Source organism: Macaca fascicularis, chromosome 11 (genome assembly GCF_037993035.2).
Source record: "Macaca fascicularis isolate 582-1 chromosome 11, T2T-MFA8v1.1".
In the NCBI taxonomy this organism is placed as follows: Eukaryota; Metazoa; Chordata; class Mammalia; order Primates; family Cercopithecidae; genus Macaca; species Macaca fascicularis.
Genome location: NC_088385.1, coordinates 134,289,745 through 134,315,844, shown reverse-complemented (window position 1 = coordinate 134,315,844; position 26,100 = coordinate 134,289,745). Strand labels below are relative to the sequence as shown.

Here is a 26,100-nt window from a genome sequence, read left to right as displayed (position 1 = left end):
CTAGGCATACCCCCAAGATAAATTTGTTCTCCAAAAAAAAAAACAAAAACAAAAACAGTGATTTCTTCATAAGAGCCACATCTGGAAACAACAAAAGTGTCCACAAATAAGAAAACAAATTAACACATCACAGTGTTCATACCATTGAATATTGCAATATAGCAAAAACTGAATATAGCAGTAGAAATGAAGTATTTCTACAAAGAGCAATATGCATAAATCTCCCAAACATTAGAAAAAGAGCAGGAGAAGCCAAACACAAAATAATCTATAGTGAATTATTCCCTCCATATGAATTCCAAAAATACCTAAAACTATTGGAGATTAATTATCCTCGCCCCTTCTCTGAAGGGAGAAGTAGCAGTTGGGAATTCATGGGGAAGGCATGGGGAAACATTCTGATATTCTGTTCATATTCTATAATCTGAATAATTAAGTATTTTGGAAGGGGTTACATAGATGCATAGCATTATGCAAATCTTCATCTAGGTATAGTCTCAAGATTTGGGCATGTTAATATATGAATGTTACACTTCAGTTAAAACAGTTCAGTTTCTTTTAATTCCCCTCAAATAACAATATTAGTGATAATAGCAATTACTGAAACTTTATTATGATAAGAATTTTGCATTAATTTCATCACTTTCTTCCTAGAATGAAGCCTATTTTATAGAAATTTTTAATTCCCAATTCACAGATTATAAAAACTAAGGTTTAGAGAGGCTGACCAAGGTTCCACAGCAGGTTAAGTAGCAAAGCCAGGACTGGAACCTAGTTTGCAGTGGAGCTGATCTTAAGGGAAGCAACTGGAAGCAAAGTAGATGCAACTGGTTGGTGTTACTCTACCTTCCTCCAGAAATGATGCAAATGTGTTTTCAGGAAGGCAGCATGTTTTATGTGTTCGTGTGTGTTTGTGTGTGTGTGTGTGTGTGTGTGCGCGCGCGCCTGCCTGTGTGTAAGCCTTCTATTGCCAACACTTTCTGCCTTGACTGTAGTCAAAAAAATGAAAACACATGTTCAATTTGACAAAGCCTATTTTGTGATACATCTCCTTTTTCTTGGAGCTGAGGACACAGGTGAGCCATGTGACCAATACATTCCCAACAAGTTTTCCATGCAGAGATGAGTGATGGCTAGAAGCAGGAGACATACACACTGACCATGACCTTGACTGACTACCAGACCTCAATCTAAGCAGGATAAGTCTTGATCACCCAAGGGCTTGACAAATGTATCTTTTTAACCACATCTTCTCCATAGGTTAGGTAAATAGGGATTATGTGGAGATGAATTATAGCAAGATGATTTTCAAATACTCAGATAAACATAAGTTTCGATAAATGTATGTTTCACTCCAAAAGTTAGTTATATATTGGATTCTTAGGACATGTTTAAAGTAAATTATTAAATTGCCTTTATTGGTTTTCATCCCCGTGGTAGTATTTCAACTCCCAGAAAGATATGGAAGTCCTTGGGAAAGTTTGTGATTTTTACACTAAACCAAGAGCACTTTTGGCACTTCATGAATAGGGATAGGGGATTTTGAATACACTAAAGTGAATGATCAGTCCCAGACAGTAGAGTCATGTCAGCCCAAATATCTATCATGCCTCCTCAGAGGATCTCTGCGACAGAGGCAATGAGGTACTCTGTTCTAGTTGGAAATGCCTTACTCCTGCAGGTGAAACCACTTAACAATCTTCTTATAACAGTGCAATTACATCCATCTATCTATACATGGATCATATATGTATATATATTTCACTATATGCGTGTTTCCAATCTTCCTCCTACCCCAACTCAACATTCCTGCATGCCTTGCCAAGTTTCCAATGTTTTCTCACATTCCTGAGTGTTCCTGCCTCAACAGATGTTCTTCTTTGTACTTTCTCAGAAGAGAATCAGGGGGAGAGAAGCTAAAATGGTAATGACAAGAGGCATATTTGCAGAAGATAATTTTTCAAAAAGTTGGGAGCAGAACTGGAACAGCTGTGGAAGAAGGGTCAAAGTTAATCCCCTCTTCCAAAGAGCAAGCATATCAAGTTGTTGTCAGGAACCATGAGTATTAGCAGGTGCATGAAGAGAACTGATACCAAGCTATGCATGTAGCCAATCCAACCAACTTTTTTCATACCTTTTGTTAGGGTAGAGTCCTTAACATGCTGATCAGAGAGGGTACCCATCCTATTCAGGGAGACATGGTACAAAGAAGCTTCTTGAAGCACATAGTCATCAATCAGGCTTACACATATTTGCAGGAGAACACAGGTGCTATCTTACATGTTTAGCTCTAGTTTATGAATGAGTAAAGCAACAAGTGATTTATGTGTCCTGTCAAATAAGAACCCCCCAAAAATGCATAATCTTCTGGTATCTCATATAATTCTAGGCATATATTTTATGTATGATACTGCTGATAGTCCCTCTTTTGATTTTTTTATCTCTTTATAGCATTGGTTACCATAGAGACAAACATAACACTGCCCTGGGCAATGCTTATGGAAATGTATCAGTAAAAGTGAACATCAGTTTATTAGGTAATGACTTTTCCTGTTTACACAATTAACTCTCAGAAGGTAGCCTGTTTATGAAACATACATAAATAAGCCACATGGGTGAAGTCGCTGTTCATGTGCTCAAGCATTCAGACGGCTAGACAATTAAAAGTAAATGACCTGTGCTATTATTCAATATTGACTCTTCTAACAATTCAGTATCTAGGTTGACGTATTTCTAGATCCCAATTACTCAGCAGCTAAATGTTTGAATTGTTTCATACTTAGCTTTCAATAACTGTGAAATATTTTCAGCCTCTCGTGTTTGAAACAGGCTATGAATTTTTGTTTGTGTTGCTATGGTGATCTATAGTGTCACCATTTTAATAACCACATCAAATGCAGGCATTAAGTAGCAATGTAATACCTCTACATAATTTAACACCAACTATAACAACCTGTGATATAATTGAAAATATTTCATAAGGAAATTTAAAGTAAATAGAAATAAATTACCCCAAGACTGAAACATAAATATTTGAGGAATGAGCATGAACACTGATGATAGAAAAATCCCTTTCTAATAATTGGTGCAAATCCATGGTTAGTTGTAACCAGACCAGTTTTTGTTTTCTATCTTGCAAATAGAGAAAATTAAACACATACAAATTATTAGGGCAGGAGGCATCAGGACCTTTTTCTACAGACTTCAGTGATGCATTTATAGTCATTAACTCTTGGATCATGGGTCATTAGTCCTTGGCAATACTGAAGACTGAAGTTGTATGGTAGATTCCTTAATGAGCTGATGAGAGGGAGACTCTTGTCATCCAAAGGAGATCTAGTGGCTTAAACTAGAAATGAGGTCATTTCATATTTCCTTCACCATGTATGTTTTCCTCCTGCTTGATGAAGAGACTTGCCTGTCTCTTCACAGCCAATTCCCAAGTGAAGATGAGTTGGCAACTGGTCAGATGTGGGGCCCTGAAACATGGACCACAGAGTGGGTGAGCCAAGGTAGGAGATACAGAAGGTGAAGCAAGATGCTGAGAAGGAAAAGAATAAAATTATCTCCTGAAAAACAAACATACAAATCCCTTTCTCATTCCCAAGGGAACCATTAATTTGATTCAAGAGTCCTCTTTTCCTTGTACTTCAGAAAAGCTGACCTAATTGCCAGCTCCAAGATGCATAAACCCAGCATCCTGTTGATGACAACGTTTGGTCCAAGGGTAAACACATGTCCTGAGTTGCCTCAATCAGACTAAAGGAAGGGACCTCATAGTTTTTGATTAGGGAAATGATTATTTTCTCTCTCCTTTTGACTCTCTGTGATCAAGTGAGCACATAGGTCAAATGAAAATTCTAGTGCAGGGCTCCCCAATCCCGGTCTATAGCCTATCAGGAACTGGGCCACACACAGCAAGAGGTAAGCAGCAAGTGAGCCACTGAAGCTTCATCTGTATTTACAGCCACTCCCCATCATTTGCATTACCTTCTGAGCTTCACCTCCTGTCACAGCAGTGGCAGCATGAACCCAAATGTTAACTGCATATGCGAGGGATCTAGGTTGCATGCTCCTTATGAGAATTTAATGCATGATGATCTGTCATGGTACCCCATCCCTCCCAAATGGGACTATCTAGGTGCAGGAAAACAAGCTCAGGGCTCCTACTGATTCTATATTATAGTGAGTGGTATACTTATTTCATTATATGTTACAACATAATAATAATAGAAATAAAAATATGCAATAAATATAATTTACTTGAATCATCCTGAACCCATCCCCCCAACCTGCCCCAGTCTGTGGAAAAATTATCTTCCATGAAACCAGTCCCTGGTACCAAAAAGGTTGGGGACTGCTGTTCTAGTGGACACCTGAACAGAGAGAGAAAAAGAGCCCTATGTATTAAGGATTTGGTTGAACAGCTGAAGTGACTGAAGTTGGAGGATTTCCTTCTTTGGGCTTTGCAATGTGAGCTACTGATTTTCGTGTTATTTTAAATAGGTGCAAGGCAGCCTTCTCAAGATCTGTAGCTGGAAGCAGCATCTTGTCTGCTACAAGGCTACAGCAGTCAAGTAAAATATCCATGTTCCCTTGATTCAAGGAGCTTTCAGCTCTAGGGAAAACATGACATCTTCATGGTCTGGCCTTGAGCCTGAGGAGCACTGAGAAGTCACTCTAGGGAAGATGCTGTTCTAGAAGAGAAGCAGGACCCTAAAACACCTCAGTGCACTCCATAAAATGGTTGGGGCAAGTCAGATGTGTGGCGCTGACTTGGAGGCCCTCTCTGGAGTGCAGAGTTGACTTGGAGGCCCTCTCTGGAGGACAACGAATGTGTTTCCTACATTATGACCCTTAAAAGAAAGACACATAGTGGCGATGTCAGTCAGTGTCCTTTTCGTGGTTTCCAGTAAACAGTTGGAATAATTTGTGAAATCTTAAGGCTAGTATTAACAAAGAACATTATTGCCACCCACAGGCCTGAAAGATAAACAAGACAAAGTGCTTCCTACAACCTGGAGACCGAGAAGGCTGCCAGGCAGGAGCTGTGATTGCAGCTGAAAGATGCAGCCAGTCTTTAGCAACTCCACATGGAGGAAGCCAGGAAAATAAATACTCAAATCAATCACAATTTCTTTTTCTGCTATTTCTTGTCCATGCTCTGAATTTTTCAAAATCGACTAGAAGCTAGAGAGCAAGGGAGACCTTTGGTGAATCTACTCTGAATATGGGGCACAGAGCAACGGGGAGAGAGGTGATCAGGAGACACCCAGTTTAGGTGCCTGCCTCTTCCTCATTAACAACTTTTGTTTCACTCAGCGTTCCTTTGTGCCCAGCTGAAAAACTGCATTCTCCATTCTCTTACATTTGCTGTGACTATGATGTGGAACTGGAACTAACAAAAAGGAAGAACAACAGAGGAGGTGCAAGAAGCAAGAGAGGGAAAGCACCGTGGTGGAACAGTGGCTGATAGTTTTCTGGTAGAATGGTATAAAAACATTTAATAATGAGCATGTTCCATATCCAGTGATTTTACTTATTTTTTAATTTTGATAGTTAAGTATTTAAGTGTTCCTTTTGTGCCAGGGAATGTATTGTGGACCAAAGAGTAATGAAATAAAGATGCTATTTCACTTCCTGCACTCATGGAATATGTTAATGTGGAGAAAGGGAAGACAAACGATATCCATATATCTATATTTATATATCCTTCTGATAAAGATGATGCCAGTAAAGCAAAGCAGAATGATGCCAGTAAAGCAAAGTAAAGCAAAGCAGAATGAAATGCATGAAAATTGCCAATCTGTAAGTGACAGATCTAAATAGTCAGAAAGAACCTCTTTTGAGGACAAATTGTTGGCAGGTAGCTGGAGAAGAGCAGAAATAACAGCTTTCCTGGGGCTACAGTTCCTTCTTGGAATGCTATCCACACATACAAACTTTTTTCCCCCTTCTTTATGTGGATCAAATACACATACCAAAAAAATGCAATACATCTTCAGGCTTGAGGAATAAAAGTTCTCTTAGAGAAGTTTAGGTCCACATTCACAAAATCCACAGAAATAAAATCCACATTGTTTAGTGCAAAGGGTTGGCTACTGGGAAAAGACTTGGCTGCCATATCAGGAGAGCCTGTGGAATTTATCAAAGAGCGTTGTTGCTTATCCTGTGGTTTCTTGTATTCACCAAAGCAATGTATCACCAGACGACAGAAGTAAAACTCTTCTCTTCTTTTTTCTCTGTGGTTCATTTAATGGAGATAAAGCCTCCCAGTACAGCAGCCAGTGAAGTGTACTCTTTCCTAATAACCTGATGAAAGACATGTGAAAAGATGGAACATAATTGGACCAATCCCTCATCCTGGAGCAAAGTCTAGCTGATTTCAGCAGGATTCACATATTATGGACAAGAAAAATAGGTACCTGAATTATAAGCAACGGAGATTCTGGTAGTGTTATCTAGCATTATTACAACAATGGCTGCCTTATAGAATGCATCACCATTGCAAGCCAGTTTATTGCCGCATTAATTCACAAAAGAGGGGCAATATTAAATACACGTAATATTAAATACAAATATTATTAAATACATACTTATTAGACATTTTTCAGGATTAAAAAAGTTACAAAGGTGTGTTTATCATAGTGCCTGGCATAGCAAGAGTTTTCTAATTGTGATATTGTTGTTGTTAACATAACTTATTTAACCTACACGCATTGTTAAGCATGTTTTTTTTCCTGCTAAATGTAGGGTCTTGACAATTTTTTCATCAGAAGAGGTGAATTTTCAGAATATCAAAGTTGTTCAGGCCTTTGTAAATCAGTCTGCTTAAGGATTACTTACTATCATAGTCAGTATTTGGGTATCTGAATTCAAATTGTGCTACTGATGTTTTACATACAGTTTAATACAAAACTTTAGACAAGTGAAATTCAACCAACTTTATATGAGCAAAGAACAATTCATAAATAAGGCAGCACTCCAAACCAGAAGAGGTTTAGACAGCTCCGCTCAGCAGTCGTAAGCAGCAAATTTGTACAGGCTGAACAAGTAAGCAAAGGAGAAAAGTTACTTGATTGGCCTCATCTAAGCAGCTGCCTTATTTGAGCATCACGCAATGAGGCATTTGCCTTATTTGGGCATAGTCTCGCTAGCTGGAAGCCTGTGATTTGCTGAAATCTGGCTATCTGCTACAAAAAATTTACTCCTAATTTAGGTTTGGGTTTATGTACTAAATCAGGCTGTGATTTATTATGCAGGAACTCAAAACACAGAAACCACCTCAGGTTGTCTTCCTGCTTACTTAACAGTGCTGACAGGTATGAAAGAAAATAGAATCTCAAGACCCCGAACTCACCACGCCAAAGGAAAGTGAAGCTGGGAAACTAAGTCACACAATACTGTCTTCCTTTTGTTTCCAAACAGCTGTAATTTCACAATCCTGTGTCCTAGATTCATCCAGAAGCCAGGTTCCCACAAAAAAAGAAGGTCACATATCTCCCCAGATGGCCTCCCTCACACATTGCTCCCAAGGAAATTCCTTGCCAGTTGCTGAATCTTCCAGGATACACAGCTCCTCCAGAAGTTAGCCCTAAAACAGTTCTGCTGAATCTCACTCTGACAATGTCAGTTACCAGCTTATCTTCATAGGACAAGGAGAATATTAAAAATCCACCATGGGCCTATCCCAAGAAGAACTCATTATTGACTTTCCTCTACTCCCTCTTTTCACATGTAAAATGCAGATTTACTAGGGTAAATGGAGCTTCACAAGAACGTAAGCATCTACCACTGCCTACCCTCACTTTTTTTCCTCTCCTACTTGCTGTTTCCCCTTTAAATACTGAGGTTCCCAAAACCCTCTTCGGAAAAAGCACAGGTCACAGATGCTCCTGTGATCCTGTATTTGTTCTAGACGTGACCTTGACCTTGGCTAAATAAGCCTCTATGGATTGAGGTCTGCCTCAGTCATGTTTTGAACACAGGGTTTGTCCAACACTAACTGAGAAGTTGGTGACTGAGGATACAGAAGACAGGACTAGCAATTCCCTTGAATAGGCAGGAGATGATAGCCTGCCCCATGCACAAATGACTGGTGAACAGGAGGGCTTACATAGGAACATGACCCTTTACCTATGGTAACGGGAGGAAAGCAGAGTTCACCACACAGAGCAGCAGGATTGACCTTGGCCACCTCTGCTGTCTCATAAAGTAAGCAAGGCCGTAGGGTAAAATTCACACAACTGAAGTCAGTGCATCCCCAGGTGTCTTCCTCCCCTAATGTGGGGTGTTGCTCCTGTTGGTTTTTCTCTGCGTGAGTCCTGACCTGGGTAACTTCAAGTCTTCTTGTTGTTTTTTTTTTTCATTTTTCCCCCTTGAGACAGGGTCTTCCTCTGTTGCCCAGGCTGGCATGCAGTGATGCAATCTTGGCTCACTGTAGCCTCCACTTCTTAGTCTCAATCAATCCTCCCACCTCAGCCTCCCCAGTAATTGGTACTACTGGCCTGCACCACCATGCCCAGCTATTTTTTGTGTACAAAATATATATACACATACACACACATATATACTTTTTATTTTGGTAGGGAGTCTTGCTATGCTGCCCACGTTGGTCTTGAATTCTTGAGCTCAAGCAATTCACCTGCCTCAGCCTCCCAAAGTGCTGGGATTACAGGCATGAGCCACCGTCCCAGCTACCCAAGTCATCTTGAAAGACCCCCTATTTGGGGGACTTGACCACCATGGTTTGGCCTTTGGCTTGAGGTTCAGGGAGCTATTAGGGACACCTCAGAAGGAACAGATCCTGCCCTCTGGGACTCGCAGGCTCTGGAGCTCCCTCTGCTTCAGGCCCAGGTGCTGGGACAGGCGTGCGCCTAGGCAGGGAGAGGGTGGTATCCGAGGCCCGTTTCTCCTAGCCACGCCTGGAGGCGTGGTTTCTGGGTCTGAATCAAGGTGCCCGCGCCTCGTCGTCTTCCCGCCAACTCCCAGCTCTCAAGAAGGGGAGGCTTCTAGGGGCGCACCCAACTCCCACCAGGGGCCAGGTCTCCCACGGGACGCCCTGAGACTCTAGGCGGCGGGTTTCTGGAATCCACGCTGGACATGGCCCGCAGCTAGACTCCCTCCCGGGCTGAATCCACGGTGTCGTGCTGCGGGTCTATACGGCCGCCAGCGTCCTCCCCGCCATGTCTCCACACCACGCCTGATTGGCAACCCGCGGGGCGATTACTTCGTCCGCATGTCTCCTGGAGGTACTGGGCACATCCTCCGGGTCCTGAGGCTGCGACCTGGGGCTCCGGGTCCTGGGGTGCTGGGGACCGCCCAGCAGCCCCGTCCTCTTCATCATCGTCCTGCGCTCGCCTGCAGCGCCGCCGACAGCTGCAGAGAGCAAGGCCGGAGACTATCCCGCGCGCAGGCGCACAGGGCGGCTAGGAGGGCGGGGGCGGGGCCTCATGCCGCGGTAGTTCGGGCCAGGCTGGTGGGTTCCCTTGCGCAGGCGCAGACGGCGAGGCTCACGTTCTCGCGAGAGGGTGGTGGTGGCCCCGGGTGCGTGAGAGACGCCTGCGCACAGGCGCAGATGGCGGGGGTAGGGTTGGGCGAGCGGTAGGGGCGACTTGGACGCAGGTCCGTGCTGCAGGTGCGTGGCCATAGGAGCATCTGGACCGTCCCTGAGGGGTTACAGCCGTCCCTGAGGGGTTACAGTTGATAATCTCATTATTCCTACAGTCTCTAAAAGTGTTTTTGTGTTTTTCTTTGTTTTGCTACAGATGTGGAAATGCATCTTGTTCCAGTACATCACATTCCAGGGAACAAAGAATTCCTTTACAAAGCCAGGTGTCGTCATTTTCTTAGAAGAACCACTGCAACGGTAATCAAAGTTGACTCTGCTGGAAAGGCAGGGGAGACGGAAATGATAACATAAGCAGCCGGCTGTGTCATTTCTAACATTTGCATCTTTTTTTTTCCCAGTAATTCATGCCCACGGCCAAGTTTAGAGTCACCTGCTTGTTTACCTACTCGCGCGCACACACACATACATAAAATATAGTAAACCCTACTGATAATTCAGAATTCCCATCACAGATTGCCTTTCATTTCTAATTAATGGAGACTTCTAAAGAGGGAAAGCTGTGAGGAAGCATTCCCTAAATAGCAAGTGCATACGAAATGTTTTTATTGCATGTAACTTATATGAAGGTGCCAACAGTAAGGCTTCATCAAGTTTTAGTTTATTTGTGGAAAACTGATTTCCAATTTAAGCCATTTATTAATTCCGTGTTTCAGAGAAAGTTGACCGAGCACTTGCCATGCTTCCGGCACTGTTCAAGGCAACAGGGTTATGGTCTTGAATAAGAGAGACAGAGTTCTCATCTCTAGACAGACTGGCAGTAAGCCCGAAAATAGATCAATACACAATATAATTTCAGATAGTGACGTTTTGCTACAAAGCCAAAAGTAAATCAAGGTGAGCAGATAGCGTATTTTTAGAGGAGGTGCTACTTGAGATAGAGACGTGAGGCTTACGTCTTACTCATGCAACCTGCCTTTCGAATGGAGGTGAAGTGCTGTACTTTGCATTGTTCTCATCCCAGGACTGTCAGACATTACAGAACAAAGGAGAGAATTGGCAATACTTGCACTGTCTCTTAAAGCTTCAGTCCAGAAATGATATTCACCACCGTTGCACATATTTCACTGGTCAAAACAAGCTGCAAAGCTAAACTGACCTTCAAACGAGGGAGAGCATGTAGAATCCCACCATGTGCCCCAAATAAGAGAAAGCTAGAATATGTATGAGCAGTCCTAATGATTATAACACATGAAAACATCTCCCCAAAATAACTGCCTGGAGAGGACAGTATACTCTTCTCATTTCCCTTAAATTGAAAGGCAAACTGGTTATAAATACAGAATATTTCAGGATGGTGCAGCCACAGTGAAAAATGTAACTCGAAGGAGAGGGGTTGGGGTAGTGGTAGTGGTGGTGGTTCTGCACATTGAGTATTTTCAGACTGCCACGACCTTTCTACGCCATGCTACTATAATTTGCATGTATAGTTATTCATGATCCTGTATGCTATGGAGGGCAACAAGATAGCATCCTAAGCAGTGGTTTACAGAGCAAGCAACTGTGAATTCCAGATGCAAAGTTTGGCATGAAGCTGGGGTTGGGAAATATAATCAAAGCTCCCACAGTGATAAATGAGGTACATAATTTTATGTCTGTCACTGGGTAGCTTTGAAATATTAACCATCAAAAACCTCTCTGAACTGTAAAGTTTTGCAAGCAGATATCTCTTCTGCGTAATGAAGGTGGAAAGAAAACAGTTACATCTGGAACAAAAGCATTGCTCATGAAGTGGAAGTGTAATTTTGTGTTGTGACAGTAATGCAATATTGTCAAAAACTCAGATCTACATAAGGAAAAAAAGATCATCAGAAAAAGATAAAACTATTGTTGTTTCTTGTAATTGGACTAAAAGGTAACTGTTAAAGTAATGATATTAACAATACATTGGGTGATTATAGTTTTTAGATAAGTAAAGTCAGTAACGGCAATGTCATAAGGGATGGGAAGGAAGAATCAGTCATATTATATTGGAAGATTTCTGTACTACATGTGAAATAGCATAATGATATTTGAAGGTGGACTTCGATTATTTATGAATGTATATTGCAAACTCTAGGGCAAGCACACACAAAAATTAAAAAGAACTATAATTCACATACTAAGACCAAATAAAATATGGAATCAAATAAAATGCCCAATTAACACCAGAAAAGGGGAGGGGAGGGGCCAAGATGGCCGACTGGAAGCAGATGCATTTGGAGGCTCCAAAAAAAACCACAAAAAACCATAATAAGTGTGTGAATCCTTCACTGGCAACCAAGGTATCCAGATTCTCTTATCAAAATTGACTAGAAGGGTGGTGTGACTCACGGAGAGAAGGAAGACCAGTGTGGCATGGCAGCCCACCTGAGAGCCACCGCGACCCCCTACCCCCAGCCAAGGGAGGCAGTGAGTGAGCATGCCACCCAGCCTAGGAAACTGTGCTTTTCCCATGTAAGTGTGCAACCCACAGATTGGAAGATCCCACTCGCGAACCCACCCCACCAGGGCCTAGCCTGCCAACCCTGGAACATGCAGATTCTTACAGCCTCTCAGCTGGAATCTGCTTAAGCCTGAGGAACTCAACTCCTAAGGGGAGGGGTGACCAACACCTGCTTCAGCTGCCTGCTCCCTAAGCCTTTTAGCTCCTTGGGGGAGGGGCAGCAGCCAGCACTGGGACTTGCAACTGCCTAACAAGCTAAGCTCCATGGGCAGGGGAAGGGCAGACCCATTTCCATAGCTCCAGGCTGCGTTTTTCTCCTGCTGGAGCCAAGGAGGCTGGACAGCTTGGTCCCAAGACTTATCCCCACAACTCAATGCACCAGCTGTGCCAGTCTGTGGCCAGATTGGCTCTTCAGGTCTAACCCTGACCCATCCTTCTTCAGTGGGTGGGGCTTCCCTGCAGGACCTCCAATAACTCCAGCCAGAGGATCTCCCTGGGCCTGAGCCCCTAGGGGGAGGGGTGGCCACAGTCTCTGCAGATCACAGACTTAGCCTCTCCTCCTGGTAGTTCTGAGGAATCTGGTCAGCCCAGACAAGCAGGCTCTTCCAGCGAAACACACCCTCTCCACCAAGGAACAAAGTGCTTCGTTAAATGGGTCCTGCTCCCTGTGTCACCCAACTGGGTGAGACCCTCCAACAGGGGTTGTTAGACACCCTATACAGGAGCAATCCTACAGGCATCAGGTTGGTGCCCCTTAAGGTCAGAGGTCCCAGAAGAAGGAACAGGAACACATTTTGGCTGCTCTCCAGCCTCCTTGAGTGGCATCTCCAGGCACAGGACTGAATCAGATGAATAAGACCTGAAGTGAACCCCCAGCAAATTGTAGCCGCCCTACAGGAGAGGGACCTGACTATTGAAAGAAAAACAAACAAGTAGAAAGTGACAACAACAGCATCAACAACAACAAAAACAACAAAAAGGCCCCCACAAAACCCCATCCAAGGGTCAGCAGCCTCAAAAACCAAAACTAGACAAACTCATGAAGATGAGAAAGAATCAATGAAAAAATGCTGAAAACCCAAAAGGCCAGAGTGTCTCCTCTTCTCCAAATGAACCCAGCATCTCTCCATAAAGGACACAGAACTGGACGGATGATCAGATGGATGAATTGACAGAAGTAGGATTCAGAAGATGGGTAATAAAAAACTATGATGAGCTTTCCTTTTATGAGCTAAAGGAGCATGTTCTAACCCAAAGCAAAGAAGCTAAGGACCTTGATAAAATGTTAGAAGAATTGCTAATGAAAATAACAAGTTAGAAAGGAATGTAAATGACCTGATGAAGCTGAAAAACACAGCACGAGAACTTTGGGAAGCATACACAAGTATCAACAGCTGAAATGGCCAATTGGAAAAAAGAATATCAGAGTTTGAAGACCACCTTACTGACATAAGACATGCAGACAAGAATAGAGAAAAAAAGAATGAAAAGGAATGAACAAAGTGTCCAGGAAATATGGGACTTCATAACAAGACTGAACCTACAGTTCAGTTGATTGGAGTACCTGAAGGAGACAGGGAGAATGGAAACAATCTGGAAAACACACTTCAGGATATTATCCAGGAGAATTTCCCCAACCTAGCAAGACAGGCCAACATGCAAATTCAGGAAATACAGAGAGCACCATTAAGACACTCCATGAGAAGCTCAACTCCAGGACACATAATCACCAGATTTTTCAAGGTCAAAATGAAGGAAAAATTGTTAAAGGCAGCCAGAGAGAAAGGCCAGGTCACCCACAAAAGAAAGCCTATCAGACTATCAATGGACCTCTCTGCAGAAACTCTACAAGTCAGAAGAGATTGGGGGCCAATAGTCTACATTCTTAAAGAAAAGAGTTTTCAACCCAGAATTTCATATCCAGACAAACTCAGCTTCCTAAATGAAAGAGAAATAAAGTCATTTCCAGACAAGAAAATCCTGAAGCATTTTGTTACAATCAGGCCTGCCCTGCAAGAACTCCTGAAAGAAACACTAAACATGGAAAGGAAAAATCGATACCAACCACTGCAAAAACACACAAAAATATAAAGACCAATGACACTGAAGAAACTACATCAACTAGTGTGCAAAATAACCAGCTACCATCATGATGACAGGATCAAATTCACACATAACAATACTAATCTTAAATGTAAATAGGCTAAATGCCCCAATTAAAAGACAGACTGGCAAATTGGATAAGGAGTCAAGACCCATTGGTGTCCTGCATTCAGGAGACCCATCTTACATGCAAAGACACACAAAGGTTCAAAATAAAGGGATGGAAGGAAAATTTGACAAGAAAACGGAAACCAAGAAAAGCAGGGGTTGTGATCCTAGTTTCTGACAAAACAGACTTTAAACCAATAAAGATCAAAAAAGACAAAGAAGGGCATTATATAATAGTAAAGGGAACAATTTAATAAGAAGAGCTAACTATTCTGAATATATATGCACCCAATTCCAGAGCACTGAGATTCATAAAACAAATTCTTAGAGACCTACAAAGAGACTTAGACTCCCACACAATAACAGTGGGAGACTGTAACACCCCACTGTCAGTATTAGACAGATCAATGAGGCAGAAAAGTAACAAGGATATTCAGGACTTGAACTCAGCTCTGGATCAAGTGGACCTAGTAGATGTCTACAGAACTCTCTACCCTAAATCAACAGAATATACATTCTTCTCAGTGCCACATGGCACTTACTCTAAAATTGATCACAGAATTCGAAGTAAAACACTCCTCAGCAAATGCAAAAGATCTGAAATCATAACAAACAGTCTCTCAGATCACAGTACAATCAAATTAGAATTCAAGATTAAGAAACACTCAAAATCCACAATTTCATGGAAATTGAACAGCCTGCTCCTGAATGACTCCTGGGTAAACAATGAAATGAAGGCAAAAATCAACAAGTTGTTTGCAACCAATGAGAACAAAGAGACAATGTACCAGAATCTCTGGGACACAGCTAAAGCAATGTTAAGAGGGAAATGTATAGCACTAAATGCCCACTTAAGAAAGCTAGAAACTTCTCAAATTAACACCCTAACACCACAATTAAAAGAGCTAGATAGGCAAGAACAAACTAATCCAAAAGCTAGCAGAAGACAAGAAATAACTAAGATCAGAGAAGAATTGAAGAAAATAGAGACATGAAAAACCCTCCAAAAATTAATGAATCCAGGATCTGGGTTTTTGGAAAAGTTACATAATAGATAGACCACTAGCTAGATTAACAAATAAGAAGAGAGAGAAGAATCAAATAGACACAATAAAAAATGATAAAGGGGATATCACCACTGACCTCACAGAAATACAAACTACTATCAGAGAATAATATAAACACCTCTATGCAAATAAACTAGAAAATCTAGAAGCAATGGATAAATTCCTGGACACAAACATCCTACCGAGACTAAACCAGGAAGAAACTGAATCCCTGAATAGGCCAATAACAAGGTCTGAGATTGAGGCAGTAATTAATAGCCTACCAACCAGAAAAATTTCAGGACCAGACGGATTCACAGCTGAATTCTTCCAGAAATACAAAAAGGAGCTGGTACCATTTCTTCTGAAACTATTCCAAACAGTTGAAAAGGAGGGACTTCTCCCAACTCATTTTATGAAGCAAGGCTCGTCCTGATACCAAAACCTGGCAGAGACACGACAACAACAACAAAAAAACTTCAGGCCAATATCCCTGATGAACATCCATGTGAAAGTCCTCAATAAAATACTGGCAAACCAAATCCAGCAGCACATCAAAAAACTTATCCACCATGATCAAGTCAGCTTCATCCCTGGGATACAAGGTTGGTTCAACATAGATCAATAAATGTCACATAAATCAATAAATGTAATCCATCATATAAACAGAACCAATGACAAAAATCACAAGATTATCCCAGTAGATGCAGAAAAGGCCTTTGATAAAATTCAACATCCCTTCATGCTTAATACTTTCAATAAACTGGGTATTGATGGAACATATCTCCAAATAATAAGATCTATTTATGACAAACCCACAGCAAATATCAAATTGAATGAGCAAAAGCTGGAAGCATTCTTTTTGAAAACCAGCATAAGACAAGGATGCCCTCTCTTACCACTCCTATTCAACATAGTATTGGAAGTTATGGCCAGGGCAATCAGGTAAGAGACAGAAATAAAGGGTATTCAAACAGAAAGAGAGGAAGTCTAGTTGTCTTTTTTGCAGATGACATGATTTTATATTTTAAAAAAATCATCATCCCAGCCCAAAAACTTCTTGAACCGATAAGCAACTTCAGCAAAGTCTCAGGATATAAAATCAATGTGCAAAAATCACAAGCATTCCTTTACACCAATAATAGGCAAGCAGAGAGCCAAATCATGAATGAACTGTCATTCACAATTGCCAAAAAGAGTGGAAAACACCTAGCAATACAACTAACAGGGGATGTGAAAGACCTCTTCAAAGAGAACTACAAACCACTGCTCAAAGAAATAAGAGAAGACACAAACAAATGGAAAAACATTCCATCCTCAAGGATGGGAAGAATCAATATTGTGAAAATGGCCATATTGGCTAGAATAATTTATAGATTCAAAATTATTCTCATCAAACTACCATTGACATTCTTCAGAGAATTAGAAAAAAACTATTTTAAATTTAACATGGAATCAAAGAAGACCTCGTACAGCCAAGATAATATGAAGCAAAAAGAACAAAGTTGGAGGCATCATGCTACTTGACTTCAAACTATACTACAAGGCTACAGTAACCAAAACAACATGGTACTGGTACCAGAACAGACACATAGACCCATGGAGCACAACAGAGACCTCAGAAATAACACCACACATCTACAACCATCTTATCTTCAACAAACCTGACAAAAACAAGCAATGAGGGAAAGGATCTCCTATTCAGTAAATGGTGGTGGGAAAACGGGATAGCCATATGCAGAAAACAGAAACTGGAACCCTTCCTTACACCTTATACAAACATTTACTCAAGATGGATTAGAGACTTAGATGTTAAACCCCAAACCATAAACACCTTAGAAGAAAACCTAGGCAATACCATTCAGGACATAGGCATGGGCAAAGGCATCATGACAAAAATGCCAAAAGCATTTGCAACAAAAGTCAAAATTGACAAATGGAATCTAATTAAACTAAAGAGCTTCTTCACAGCAAAAGAAATGATCATCAGAGTGAGCAAGCAACTTAAAGATTGGGAGAAAATTTTTGCAATCTAACCATCTGACCAAAATCTAGTAGCCAGAATTTACAAGGAACTTAAACATATTTACAGGAAAAAAAAAAAAAAAAAACAGCCCCATCAAAAAGTGGGCAAAGGATATGAACAGACACTTCTCAAAAGAAGACATTATAGACATTATGGAGCCAAAAAAACATATAAAAAAAAGCTCAACATCACTGATTTTCAGAGAAATTCAAATCAAAACCACAATGAGATACCATCTCACGCCAATCAGAATGGCGATTATTAAAAAGTCAGGAAACAATAGATGCTGGAGAGGATGTGGAGAAATAGGAACGCTTTTACACTGTTGGTGGGAATGTAAATTAGTTCAACCATTGTGGAAGACAGTACGGTGATTCCTCAAGGATCTAGAAGCAGAAATATCATTCAACCCAGCAATCCCATTACGGGGTATATACCCAATGGAATATAAATCATTCTGCTATAAAGACACATGCACATTTACTGCAGCACTATTTACAACAGCAAAGACATGGAACCAACCCAAATGCCCATCAATGATAGACTGGATAAAGAAAATGTGGTAAATATACACCATGAAATAATATAGAGTCATAAAAAGGAATGAGATCATGTCCTTTGCAGGGGCATGGATGAAGCTGGAAGCCATTATCCTCAGCAAACTAACACAGGAACAGAAAACCAAACACCACATGTTCTTATTCATAAGTGAAAGTTGAACATTGAGAACACATGGACACAGAGAGGGGAATAACACACACCAGGGCCTGTGAGGGGAGGGAACCTAGAGGACAGGTCAATAGGTGCAGCAAACCACCATGGCTCACGTATGTATACCTATGTAACAAACCTGCACGATCTGCACATGTATCCCATTTTTTTAGAAGAAACAAAGAAAAAGAGCATTAATAAGCATATAGAATTAAAAAACAAAAATAAAACCAGAAAAGGAAGAAGAAAATGGAAAAGAAAAAAGGAACAAAGGAATGGTAAACAGTTACAAACATGAAATATATATATATATATATATATATATGAATATATATATGAATATATGAGTGCGAATGGTCAAAATATACTAATTAAAAACAGAGACTGTTATAAACAGTCTACAAACAAACAATATTTGGCTATATATTATCTATAAGAAATCTACTTTAAATATAGAGAATCAGAAAAGTAAAGAGGTGGAGAAAGGCATACCGTGATAACAATAATCAAAAGAAAGCTGCAGTATCTATATTAATAATTAATAATCAAAAGAAAGCTGCAGTATCTATATTAATTTCAGGAAAAGCAGACTTCCAGGAGAAGCAGACTTCAGAGCAAGAAATATTATCATTGCTAAAGAGCAACATTACATACTGGTAAAAGCATGAGGAGTGAATGTATGCAAATCAGAAAATATTAGGAGTGCAGGCAATCACAGGATGAAATGCAGAACGTGCCAAAAAATTGAACCATATTACAAATATATGAAACAGCCCCTCTGAAGCTTCAGGGATGGGGGTTACTGACCTAAATTACTTTGGAAGTTAGTGGAGTCTGTAAAACTCAACAAAAGGTACTGCACAGAAACATTGTACTTTATTTGATAGAACTGTTTTTCACATGGGTTTGTGTTAACAATTGTAAAACCACTCTAATACGTATTCTGGAAAGAAATATGTAAATGGACTGCATACAGTGGGGTTCAGGTTTTTCACATTAAGAACTTACAGCTGAACAGGGAAGGAGGCTGTAATGATCTATATGATAATAGTTTAGAGCTGAGAGCATCAGTATGAAATAATATTTACTTTAACATAGATATGTCTGTGTAAGGTAGCATATGGATATATTTATAGATGCATGCATGTGGGTTAGTATATGCATATATATTTCTTTGCTCTGTCAGCTCAGAGGAAATAGAAACAACACCCCAATATGAATGAGCACACTACAGCCCCAGTGTTGGTTTCTAACATCACATAAATAATGGAAACTACTATCTTTGGAGAAATGTCTGACTTTATGACCAGGGTAGGAATTACGTATGATGATCCTGGAGCATCTCATAGTACAAGTAAGTAATGAAGAGCTTTAAAAAAATAATTGTGATGTCAACATGATGCAGAGCCAGCTGAGGGCTCCAAAGGGCCAAGCCTGGGACAATATGAGCAAAGAAATAAATAAAATAGTATTATAACCCAAATATGAAATTAACATCCAGGAGCGAACACTGGTAGAAATGACAATACATAACTGGGAAAGAATGGACAAATCTGTGCAGAGGCATTCCATGTCATTTATATAGACAGCCAGTCTTCAAGAAGTGAGCATAACTTACTGCTCCTTAAGCTTTGGGCTGTGTGTACTAACCTCCTTCCAAAGAGGAAAAGTATGGAAATCAGAAGGAAAGTAATTGTACAGTGGAGAATCACAATGAGCACTACTTTAACCAAAGGATCAAGTTTAATAACATCAGTAGTAATAAGTCACATTGATGATATATATCCTTGATATGATATGACAAGAATGGCACTTTACTGTGTGGTCTTTCTCCTCCAAACACGTAATTGCTGTCTAATCACAAGAAAAACATCAGAAGTATTTCAATGGAGGGACATTCCACAGACTACCCGACCATTTAAGGAATACCAGAATTTATTTTTTGTTGGTTAACTTTTAAGTTCAGGGGTACATTGTGCAGGTTTGTTACATAGGTAAACATGTGTCCTAGGAGTTTGTTCTACAGATTATTTTATCACCCAGGTATTAAGCCTAGTACCCATTAGTTATTTTTCCTTATCCTCCTCGTCCTCCCACCTTCCACCCTCTGATAGGCCCCAGTGTGTGTTGTTTCACTCTGTATGTCCATGTGTTCTTATCATTTAGCTCCCACTTATAAGTGGGAGCATGCAGGATTTGGTGTTCTGTTCCTGTGTTATTCTGCTAAGGGTAATGGTCTCCAGCTCCATCCATGTCCCTGCAAAGGACATGATCTTGTTCTTGTTTATGGATGCATAGTATTCCACGGTGTATATGTACCACATTTTCTTTATCCAGCCTGTCATCGATGGGCATTTAGGTTGATTCCATGTCTTTGCTATTGTGAATAGTGCTGGATATGAACATAAAAATGCAGGTGTCTTTACAATATAATGATTTTGAACTAGAGAAAAGTATTTTAAAATTCATGATGAACTGTAAAAGAGCCCAAATAGCCAGTGCAATCCTAAGCAAAAAGAACAAAGTTGGAGGCATCATGCTAACCAACTTCAAACTATACTACAGGGCTACAGTAACCAAAACAGCATGATACTGGTATCAGAATTTCTTAAAAGTGTAGAGCTTATTAATTAAAAAAGAGAAGTCTGAGAAATTGTTATAGGCAAGAGAAGGAGACATAAGTAATGTGATATTCTGGATAGAATAATGGAACATGAAAAGGATATTAGGGAAAATCTGAGGAAATCTGAAAAGAGAATGGACTTTATTTAATGACAATGTACTTGTATTTTGTCATTCATTGTGGTAAGTATATCAGGATAATGGAAGATGTAGTAGAGTAAGAGTGTATGGGAAAACTGTACCATCCAAACAACTTTCTGTAAATCTGAAACAGTTTGAAATTAAAAGGTTTATATAAAGAACAATAAACTTTAAACTATCAAAAAAAGAAAAGAAAAATTAGAATCATAATTAGAAAATAGGTTCAGGAAATGAAAGCCACTTGCTGTGTCTGACTCTATTTTCTCACAAAGCTTTTTGTTTGTTCATTTGTTTTTCTTAACTTACCATGTTTAAAGTAATTACAGTGATATAACGTGAAGGTCAGGAGTTTCTGTGCTGCAGCCTGAATGTGCTGTAGAAGCAAGAAAATTGCAAGGTATCAGACCCTTTTCAGGCAGAAATTTGTTTCTATCTAGGTGTTAAAATGAGTTTTGATAATAGTGGAAAGCTTGATGCTGTGTAACAAAGACCAGATGTGCCCTACATATACCCAGGTACTCCCCTACACTTCCCGGGGTCCTCTGATGGTAAGTTGGGGCCATCTGGCTATTCCTCACCTGTGGACTCAGCATGATTGATTTGCAGCAATCTTGGCTGAGGCAGGTAAGGACGGGCGCGCCTCCTGTGGATCACTATTTCACTCGCTGCAATGAAGCTGGACTTACAGGAGAAATCAATTTCAACTGCCTTAAGGCAATAAGGTCTCAGGAGTTCCCTGTTGCAGCAACTGGCACTAATTACTTTAATGAAGAATGCCTCATACTGACTTTTCCCAAGTCATTGAGCACATTCTATCCAATACAGGTATGAAAAGTGTGCAGGGAGCGGGAGCCAAAAATAGGATTTCTGAGCCAGAGCCTGTGACTGAGGTGAGAAAAGTAAAGGTCCCAGTCTTAAAATAGCCTGCACATTTCAGAATGACATTACTCCCAGCCCCAAGGAGGAACACAGCTCCCTCTATGAGGAGTGATGAATTATGACCATGTGGAGATGCATATTTCATAAGTCCTTCTACGTTTATGAATGGTGGCTGAACTGTAAATATAGCTGGAGCCAGAGTCTGACATTTCACACAAATTAAAAACAATGACTCCTTCTTTAGCCTTTTACTTCTAAGTAAAATAAAATATCATGTAATCCCAGCACTTTGGGAGGCCGAGGCCGGTCGCTCACCTGAGGTCAGGAGTTTGAGACCAGCCTGACCCACATGGTGAAACCCCCTCTCTAGTAAAAATACAAAATTAACTGGGTGTGATGGTGCATGCCTATAATCCCAGCTGCTCAGGAAGCTGAGGCAGGAGAATAGCTTGAACCCGGGAGGTGGAGGCTGCAGTGAACCGAGATCATGCCAATGCACGGCAGCCTGGGCAACAAGAGCGAAACTCCGTCTCAAAAAAATATAATAAAGTATCAGGGATTTCAGAACAGTTGTTTTCTTATTCTTTCAGGTAAGGCATATATTTAGTTGCTACTATGTGACAGGGACTGCGTAAAACACTGACAATTCAGGTTTAATAAGAGACATTCTTATTCCTCAAGGAGTTCATATTTTAAGAGACTGAGTAATACATAAGTAATTTAGATGTACGATGTCCAGTGCTACAATAGAGGTCTGCATAGGGTGCTAGGAAACAGAAGAGGCAGACTTAGCACAGCAAAGAGGTTCAGAAAAAGTTTTCAGAAGAGATAATGGCACTGGCAAAAAGAATGGAAGAGGAATTCCAGGTTGAAGATGTGTGAGCAAGAACAAACATTTGAAAAATTTTACTACGTAGGGACATGATTATCACATAAGTCACTTATGTAAGTATTACTATATATGATAGACTAACTTTTCTTCTATGTGTTAAGTGTTTAATTACATTTCGTTTGGTATCATGAGACTACAAAGTACAAGGGTAGGAACAGCATGAGATCATATTTAGTGGTACTGATCACAGGTAAAATTACACTTCAGTGATGAGGAAATATATGTGAAGTTAAACTTAGAAAACAATATGCATTTGATTAAAGGGCTTCTAAGAACACACTCTTGTGAAATGTATATTGGGAAACAGGCTGTTATTTAAGTAGGATGTATTATACCTGGAATTCTAATCACATACCTCTTATCAAAGAGTGTACTTCCATTATTAGACTGGGATGTCATATATTTTAAAGCTCAGAAACATTTTAAGAAATACCATGGCTCATGTGGTTAAAAACTAAACTTGTATTAAAATTACTTTTTAGATTAAAAAAAAATAAGATGTAGAATTGGAACCTTTGATAATACCTTTGACATATAAAGCATCTAAACAAATGAACAAGTAACAAGAATGGATAATGGACCCAAGAAGAAACATAAACAAGCACTACAGAAATGAAAGATGTTCAAGCTTACCAAATATCAAATATGTGTGAATTTTAATGACAAAATCACTATATGTTAGTTACATTAATACATATGTAGAAATACAATCATAGTCAAAAGTGTGAAATATATCAAGAGACCAACATACACAGATGCTGCTAGTGAGGCCATAAGTTAGTTCAAATGTTTTCTAAGACATTTTTACAACACATATCAAAAACTTTGGAAAATAGATGACCTTTAACAGAAGTCTCAGTTATTGACATTGCCTCCAAGGAATTAATCACATATTGTTTTTAAGAACTTCAGTTCAAATATCTTCACATCTGCATTGTTTATAATAGTGTAAAATTGGGGATAACCTAAAGATCTAACAATAAATGGTATTTTAGTCACATGCTGCAAATTAGAAGCCCAAAAGATAATTATAGCCTGCAGACACTGTTTGTTTATACAATTCAGTGATTTAAATTAATTTTGACTGGTTGCAAATACTTATATTTGCAAATGCCCATCCCTCTACATTTTGTGTGTGTGGTAAGAGGCACCCAATTTTATTTAGTGAAGACTTCTCCCCTATTCTCAGTCCATGTGATTCAGATGGTCTCCGTGTCCAGACTCAGGGATGGATCATGGAACCCAGATATGACTAGTCAGATGGCTCCCACAGTTATGGATATTATCACTGGATGGGCTCAGATTGGTCTAAGCAGAGTAAATCTTAAGTATTTTTTTTTCTGGAGCCACAAGAAAGAGATGATATCTTTTCTGTAAAACGTTGTAAGTGGATGGTATGTCCTGAATCTATCAGGCCACATCACATGGACTCACCCAGCCTAGCAGAAGATGGAATGAAGAGAGGGAGGAAAACTGAGTCACAAAGCCACAGGTTCTAGGCAAGCCTGCGGTCAGCCAGTTCAGACCCTGGTCTTTTCAGTGATGTGAGTCAACAAGCAACAACCTCTAGTATCTGTTTTTCCTTTTTCAGTTAAAACATGTGGAATTGGAATTTATGTTACTTGTATCTGTAGAATGTTCGAAGTGAGAGAGAAAGAAAAAAAACAAACAAAATGAAACAGAAACGTCCACCAGGGAACAAAATCCCCCTTTCTCTCACCTTCATTACTTCTTTACAAAGCCACACTGAAGCCTGCTCTCCCTGGCAATTGGCACCAATGACTGTATTTTCAATTTCTTTTTAAATCTATTGACTTACCTGATAATACGAAGATGGAGAAGACTCTAAGGGGAAGTCATTGCTGTAGTATGGCGGAAAAAGATCAGTGCATTTGCAATTTCTGAACCCTGAGAGATAATGATTCCAGCAGCCTGCAGAGATTTCTGAAATGCATAAATACAAACCGCAGCAAACCTTGGCCCACCCAGCAGGGAAGGGCCGAGTCTTCAGCGCAGAGTTAACTGGAAATGAGCAGAGAGAAACAGATTCTAGTGCCATGTCTTTATTAAATAGAAGGGTGATTTAGCTGGGCGCGGTGACTCACGCCTGTAAGCCCAACAATTTGGGAGGCTGAAGTGGGCAGATCACTTGAGGTTAGGAGTTCTGGACCAGCCTGGCTGACATGGCAAAACCCCATCTGTACTAAAAATACAAAAATTATCTGGATGTGGTCCAGGCACCTGTAATCCCAGCTACTCTGGAGGCTGAGGCCAGGAATCGCTTAAATACAAGAGGCAGAGGTTGCAGTGAGATGAGATTGCACCACTGCACTCTGGCCTGGGTGACAGAGTGAGACTCCATTTCAAATAATAATAATAATAATAATAATAAGTGATTTAGTAACATTGTAATAACAGTTCACAAAAGGGCATTGGGAATACAGAGAAACTTTAATAATTGCCACAAAACACAGACAACTGGAGATAAAATGAGTGCATACGATGATCTATTGGGGATTTGCATTGTTTCTCTTCTCTCTCTCTCTCTCTCTCTCTCTCCCCCTCCCTCTCTCTCTCACTCTCTTTCTCTTCCTCCCTCTCTCTCTCACTCTCTCTCTCCCTTCCATTCAATAGAGACAACCATCTTAAGTAACACCGGGCTCTTACTGAGAAAAAAAAATCTGCTTGTTTTCTCTATCATAAAACATTTAGTTAGTAAAGTCCAAGCAATTTTATCTGGTCCCCTTCAGATAGAAAAGAATATGCTACTTACCTGCCCATAACTTCATCCTCTCTCTATCCTCTGCCTCTGCAGCAGGGCAGCTCTGTTCTGAGACTTTGGTGGTCAACAGCAGCCCGACATCCTATGCTAATTAGGTACAGCCCCAAGACTGGCCATCCTTGGTTGGCTATGGAAACACTGACTCCATTAGCCTAGAGACTGAACTTTTCCCCAGAAAATAATAAAAACTGTATTTGTCTTTACATATTTTCTTTGTTCCTGTACATTGATCATTGATCCACCTCTGAGCTGAGGAAAGGGAAGCTGCTTTTTTATTTTTCTTTGAAACTGTGTCTCACTCTGTCCCCAGGCTGGAGTGCAGTGGTGCAATCTCGGCTCACTGCAACCTCTGCCTCCCAGGTTCAAGTGATTCTCTTGCCTCAGCCTCCCGAGTAGCTGGAACTACAGGCATGCACCACTACGCCCTGCTAATTTTTGTACTTTTAGTAGAGACAGGGTTTCACCATGTTGGCCAGGATGGTCTTGATCTCCTGACCTTGCAATCCTCCCGCCTCGGCCTCCCAATGTGCTGGGATTACAGGCGTGAGCCACTGCGCCTGGCCAGGAAGCTGCCTTTAATCACCTGTATTCCTAAACGGCTGAGATTAGATGAGGACACCAATGTTGACTCATCCAGTTCCTTCACTCAACTTTGACTTCCGTGAGGGCAGCATGGAACACTTTAGACAGAAAAAGAGGTAGAAATGAATAGTAAACTTCACTTGTAGGAGAAACTT

The 26,100-nt window shown here is 40.4% G+C and overlaps 1 long non-coding RNA gene across 1 annotated transcript in view; it reads left to right on the top strand.

Moving 5' to 3' along the window:
• Positions 1 to 26,100, top strand: part of LOC102120222 (uncharacterized) — a 45,763-nt gene that overhangs the window by 8,678 nt on the left and 10,985 nt on the right. Inside the window, exon 2 of the long non-coding RNA XR_282348.5 lies at positions 9,768 to 9,868. This is a non-coding gene — a long non-coding RNA (uncharacterized lncRNA). The remainder of the gene's footprint in view (positions 1 to 9,767; positions 9,869 to 26,100) is intronic.